The following is a 7,250-nucleotide window of genomic DNA, read 5'->3' on the forward strand; positions in this document are numbered from 1 at the left end:
ACTTTTTCAAGTTAACTTTTGAAAATTTTCCGGGAAGACTGACTCTTTTAATTTACATTTTGGCTTCGATGTGAAGCTGAGAAGGTATTAATTTTACTATGATGTGTTTTTTTTTTTGTCTGTTGCCACTTTTTCTTAGCTCTTACTGGACCCGATTTCTTTCAACAATACGTCAAAAGATCACAAATCGTATCTAGTCGAAAACATTACCCTTAAAAATTAAAAAATTTTCTCTCAATCCCCGCAAATATTTGATTTTCGATTTTAAATTTTCAACTCAAAAATGCTATAACTTTTCGAAAAATGTAATTATCAGCACAAATTTTTTTTTTCTAAATACATTATAAGTACATCTTTCACTTGACATACTTTTTATTAAAATTGGACAATTTCCCCATATATAGGGGGCGTTCAAAACTTGAAGAAACATTGTATAATAATTAGAACTTTTTCAACTTAACTTTTGAAAGTGTTCCGGAAATACTGCGTCCTTTAAACATATATCAAATCAAAGGTTATATTATATACTATAAAATGAAAAAAAAAAATTTGTCCCGACACATCTTCCATGTGCCAATGGCTGTGGAAATTTAAAAAAAAATGTAATGTTTGCGATAAAAATCATCTTCTATGGGCATGTTTTTTGTACTTAAAACTGCCATAACTTTTTCAAATATTAACAAATCAAAATAATATTTTTTTATATTGAAACCTTAAGTTTTTCCTTTCATTTGATATCATTTTTTTTGAAAATCTAACACTTATTCTGCTCACAAGGGGGATTTAAAATAGTAACTTTTTTACAAAAACTAATTTTTTCAAGTTAATTTTTGAAAATGTTCCGGAAATACTGCGTCCATTAAACATATGTCAAATTAAAGCGTATGTCATGTACTATAAAATTAAAAAAAAAAAATGTTTTTGGCATGTTCAGCTATTGCAGATTTTACTGTTCTTTGGTACTCCACGTCTTTTTCATGTTCTTTTATTCTTGTCGCAATAGCTCTTCCTGTTTGTCCAATGTAAGATTTACCACATGAACACGGTATTTCATATACTCCTAGTGTTTGCATCTCTGGCAGTTTATCTTTCGGGTTTCGGAGTAGTGATTCTGCAACTGTGTTTGGTTTGAAGACGGTTCTTAATTTTAATTTTTGTGCGATCCTTGATATGCGGTCGTTAATTCCCTGTATGTACGGCAGTATTAATGTTCCTTTCTTTTCATCTTCATTGTTTTAGTCATCCATGATACGCGTTGCATTTTTTCTTTTCTCTGCTTTTTTAATTGCCTTATTAATGTTTTTAATTCTGTACCCATTATTCTTTAGTGCTTGTCGTAAGTATGTTTTTTCCTCATTCACATTGTCTTCATCAGCTATTCTGACAGCTCTTGTTGCCATTGTGTGTAATAATCCCATTTTCTGTGAGGGGCAATGGTGTGAATCGGCATGTAAATATCTATCTGTATGTGTACTTTTTCTATACACTCCTGTGCCGAATTTCCCATTAAGCTGTTTTTTTATCATTACATCCAGAAATGGCAATTTTCCTTGAAGATGGACTCTGCAATGAGTCCGAAACGTCAGAACTCAACTGTAAACATGGATATATCCTCAAGCACTTCAAGCAACAAGACAATCCATGAAATTTTTAACACATTCATCATTAAAATGAATTAACTTCTGAATATTTAAATTGTAGCATCTTTTTAAACACCAAAAGTTACTAGAAAATAATTACAATTATTTCTATTTCAGTTATCTATTACGATAAAAATGCAAAAAAATATTGAACTTTTCTGATAAATTTACTATAAATAGTAATTATAACATTTCCTGACTGCATATTAATTTTAACGATACAATTTTTTTAATTCTTATAAAATTTTCTATTTAATGATGTCATTTTAAAACTTGCAAATTGAGCTAAAAGTTATGGTAATAAATTATTTTTTTTACTATAAACTTTCACAAAAATCAACTTTAAAGGATTAACAAAATAGTTTAAATATGTCATTTTCCTTATTTTTCACATATTAATAATCAAAATCAGTATTAGTTTAAAACAATTTTAATTTGTTCCTTATTATTTTTTTTTATACGTAAATACTTATTTTTTAATAATAAGTAATGATATTAAAACTTAAAAGTGATAGAAAAAGTCTAATTGCACATTTGAAAACATTGCGAAAAGTTGATTTATAAAAGTATATTTTTGTTTCTGATGAAAGTTCCTAGTAGTCCAGTGCATTTATTTATTGAAAAATATTGCATCAAGACCTTTAAATTTTTATACACGTAAAAGTAAAGCAAAATATAACTTCTTCATTATTTTGTCCAATTTTAATGAAAAGTATGTCAAATAAAAGATGTACTTACAAAGTATTTAGAAAAAAAAATTTGTGCTGATACATATATTTTTCGAAAAGTTATAGCATTTTAAAGTTGAATATTTAAAATCGAAAATCTAAAATTTTAACACAAATATACCATTTTTTTTAACTACGGCAGCCGTTTTCATTCAGAAGATAAAGTGTCGGGACAATTTTTTTTTTCATTCTATAGAACATGACATAAGCTTTCATTTAGTATATGTTTAAAGGACGCAGTATTTCTGGAACATTTTCAAAAGTTAAGTTGAAAAAGTTTAATTTATGTGCAAAAATTGCAATTTTAAATCCCCCCTATGAGCAGGATAAGCGTTAAATTTTCAAATAAATGATATTAAATGAAAGGAAAATATAATAAAGGTTTCAATATAAAAAAAAAATTATGTTGATTTGTTCATTTTTGAAAAAATTATGGTAGTTTTAAGAAAAAAAAGTGAAAAAAATGTCAAAAATTACTGATTTATAAAATTGTAATTTTTTTGGAAATTTCTCCCATTTGGGGGGATTGAGGGAAAAATTTTTAATTTTTAAGGGTAATGTCTTCAACTAGATACGATATGTGATCTTTTGACGTATTGTTGAAAGAAATCGGTCCAGTGAGAGCTGAGAAAAAGTGGCAACAGACATAAAAAAAAAAAAAACACGTCATGGTAAAATTAATACCTTCTCAGCTTGCATCGAAGCTAAAACCAAGTTGCAAGCGGTAGTTGAGCGCCCAGAACTAAAACCATGTTGTTTCTCTAAAATAATATGTTTTAATAAAAAGAAATCGCATTAAGGACGATAATTTTCAAAAATTTTTGAAATGTGAGACTGAACAGAAATAGGTCTGTAATCAGACACAGAAGCAGAGCTGGCGGTTTTGGAAATTGGTGTAATAGAACTTAATTTAAACAGGTACGGATAAGTGCTTTCATATAAGGATTTACTGAAAATTAGCCACAGAGGAAAAACAATAAAGAACCTCAACTAGAAGAGCAACTCACTACATAATTCATCCGCATCCGAACCTTTATTTTTGAACAATTTTACAAGTAATTCATGAAAAAAAAATGAATTTTTTAAGACTCTACACGTTTTTTCTTCCTTAATGTCGATACAACAGTGAATTTTGTTGTTTTAGTATTTTGTAATGTTGGTTTTTCACAGAAAATGAATGGACCTTTTCATTCACTTTATGGACGACACTTTTCAAACAAGGTCAACTCATCCAACTGACAGATCAACTATTCTACATTCAAGTAGTTTATAACAATGTTGTGAATGCTTGCTTAAATTTATAAAATTTTAAAATAAATAAAGTATTTATGCAAATTTATTTATAGGCAATACCAATTGTCCATACACTATTAGAAAATAAGCTTGTTCAACATGTTTAATAATAATATTTAATAATCAACATGTTTAGATTACTGTCGTTTTTGAGGCATGATATAAAATTAAATTTTAATTAAAATAATATTTAAATTATAATTGAATTTGAAATAAGGTTAAGGACTGCTGTAGAACCTGTATAAAAAAATATTTTTGCTTCAGAAGTACTTCCCTTGCCACCTCAACCAATATTAACTAGGTAGGGAACGTGACTAAACGCCTCAACTTATTTTTGCGAACACTTCGAAGTAGTAAAAAAAGTAATCCTTGAATTAAATAGATAAGACGCTACATTAATAAAAAAAACTCAAGATCTCACAAATTATTGTGTTTTACATTCGTTTTATTTAGGAAATTTGGAATATTCTATAACTCAGAAACGTTTGGACTTAGTCTTCACAGTTCTATACAAAATGTACAAGATGTAGAAAATATAATTAAACAAACAAAACATATAATAGGACGAGATATTAAAAAAAAATTATACTGTCTTGGGAAAAATATGGGATTTAAAACTTAAAAAAATAAATTCAAAAATTTTAATATTTTAATATTGAAGAAGTGTCAAATCATTATTTTTCAGACGATAACAATACTTCGGATTTGGCTCATTTTCAATTTGCTCCGATTAAATCAGTAGATGTAGAATGAAGTTTTTTGAAATACAGGAATTTGTCTGACAACTGTCGCTCGTTTAATTTAGAAAATATTAAGTGTTAGCGGAGTTATGGCATTGCGTGTTTACATATAATAGAATTATAAGGAGTATTTCGTTTCTAATTTTTGATAATAGTTGTCCACATTGCTAATAGGATTGACATAGAAAGCTGTAGGGCAAGAATGCGTTCTGATCCCAACCTGATTATAAAATTGGTAAAAAAAAGTGTTTAGAATAAATTTCCTTAATTATAATTTCTGTCTTGATTAATTGTTACTCAAAAATTTAAAATTAAATTATAAGCTTCATTAATTTTATTATATTATATCAAATTATATGTTACCATTTTGTATAAATTGTAGTTTATAATAACCTTTGTAAGTATAATTTTTATAGAATATTGTCATTGTAGTTTATTTTAACTGAATTATATTACAAATTATTTAGATACAAAATAAGTGTTTTTCATTTCATAGTACAAAAATACAGTTCACTCAATAAGTATTAAAATTTTAGCTTCGATGCGAAGCTGAGAAGGTATTAATTTTACTATGATGTGTTTTTTTTTTTATTTATTTTTTTTTTTTTTTTGTGTCTGTGAACGCTCAATCTCAGCTCTCGCTGGACCGATTTTGATGAACAATATGTCAAAAGATCACAAATCGTATCTAGTCGAAGACATTACCCTCAAAAATTGAAAAAAATTCCCTCGTTCCCCGTAAACGGGGGAAATCCCCCAAAAAATTACAAATTTAAAAATCGCTAATTTTCGATATTTTTTCAATTTTTTTTACTTAAAATTGCCATAACTTTTTTAAAAATGACCGAATCAATATAATTTTTTTTTTTATAGATACCTTAAATATTTACCTATCATTTTATATATTTTTGTGAACATTTGACCCTTTAACAGCCCAAAGGATGGGGTTTCAAAATGGTAACTTTTTTACAAAAAATTAACTTTTTCAACTTAACTTTTGAAAATGTTCCGGAAAGACTGACAATTTTATATATACCTTAAATTAAAGCTAATGTAATATACTTTAATTTGAAAAAAAAAAATTTGACCTCTGGACTTGTCTTCATGGTGAAAATGACTACCGTATGCAAAAATATGCTATTTTTGTGAAAAAATTCTTGATATTATATTTTACATTTTTTAACATTATGTTGCTATAACTTTTTAAAAAATGCATGAATCAACTTTATTCTTTAATGATAAATACTTTATATATACTTCTTTCATTCGACATACTTTTTTTTAAAATCGGACCATTTCCCTTTATACAGGGGGGGTGCAAACCTTTTAAAATGCGTATAGAAAGTAGAACTTTTTCAACTTAACTTTTGAAAATGTTCCGGAAAGACTGACACTTTTATATATATCTTAAATTAAAGCTTATGTAATATACTTTAATTTGAAAAAAAAAAATTTGACCTCTGGACTTGTCTTCGTGGTGAAAACGGACATCAAAGTTAAAGAAAAACGTACGATTTCCGTGAAAAAAATCTCGATTTTATATGTTATATTATTTAATTTATATTTTATATAACTTTTGGAAAAATGTATGGATCTATATTATTATTTTTTTATAATAAATATTGATATACCCCTTTCATCTGGCACGCTTTTTTTGTAAATCGGATCATACCCCTTTAACAAGGGGGGTCAAAACTTTAAACATGCGTATTGTTACTACGATATTTTCAATTTAATTTTTGAAAGTATTCCGGAAATACTGACACTTTTAAATATATCTTAAATTAAAGCTTATGTAATATACTTTAATGTGAAAAAAAAAAATTTGACCTCTGGATTTGTCTTCATGGTAAAAATGACTACCGTATGCAAAAATATGCTATTTTTGTGTTAAAATTCTGGGTTTTGTATTTTATTTTATTTTAAAATACCTGACAAGGGGAGTACAGATTTTCATAAATATTATATAAATTAAAATTGATATAGTATAGATAGTTAAACTTATTTAAATATGTTTGTTTCTTTTAAGTCGAGAAAAATAACTTTGAAATTTGAACTAGCTTAAATAGCCAATTTTTCAACCGCCGGAAGCAACGTACGGTTGCCGAGTTGGTAAAATTTATGTTTTACACGCTTGGGGTACGAGGTTCCAACCCGCATATGGCAATGAATTTTTTGCATTTTTTCTTAATTCTTTTTAAGTTAGTATAAATTTTAACTCGTTTGATTTTTATCACATTTAGATTCAATAACTTCAATAAAGATCAAGGATCCCATCACTTTAGTCGCCCCTTGCAAGAAGAAATTTCTTATTCGTATTAAAATTATTTTACTATATTTTAAGTTTTCGCTTCGATGCAAAGCCGAGAAGATATTTTTTTGTGACTATCATTTATTTTCTCTGCTCTAACTTGACCTACTTTTTTCAACAATACGTCAAATTACTACAATTCGTATCTAGTTGAAGATATTACTCTCAAAAATTGAAAAAAAAATTCTAATTTATCAATTAAACAGTTAGTTATTACATCGTCTCCATAAAGACAATTAAAATCATTAATTTCTAATGTTTTCAAAATATTTATTAACGAATGAAGTTTGATATGATAGGTTTCAACTACAAAATTAAATCATTTTACTTTGTAATTTAATAATTTTATTACTCTGTTTGTGTGTGCTACTATTAGACTATAATATTCAAATTTTTTTCTAACGTGTTGCTATATAAATCATTTCTAAAAAAAATGATTGTTTTTTCTCCTGAATTAACAATTGATTTTTACAAATATAATCAAATTTTATAATAAACTCAATTGAGTAAATCTTTTTAACAACTTTGTTTTGATTGG

Source organism: Daktulosphaira vitifoliae, unplaced genomic scaffold (genome assembly GCF_025091365.1).
Source record: "Daktulosphaira vitifoliae isolate Bord-2020 unplaced genomic scaffold, ASM2509136v1 Scaffold_5, whole genome shotgun sequence".
NCBI classification, from domain to species: domain Eukaryota; kingdom Metazoa; phylum Arthropoda; class Insecta; order Hemiptera; family Phylloxeridae; genus Daktulosphaira; species Daktulosphaira vitifoliae.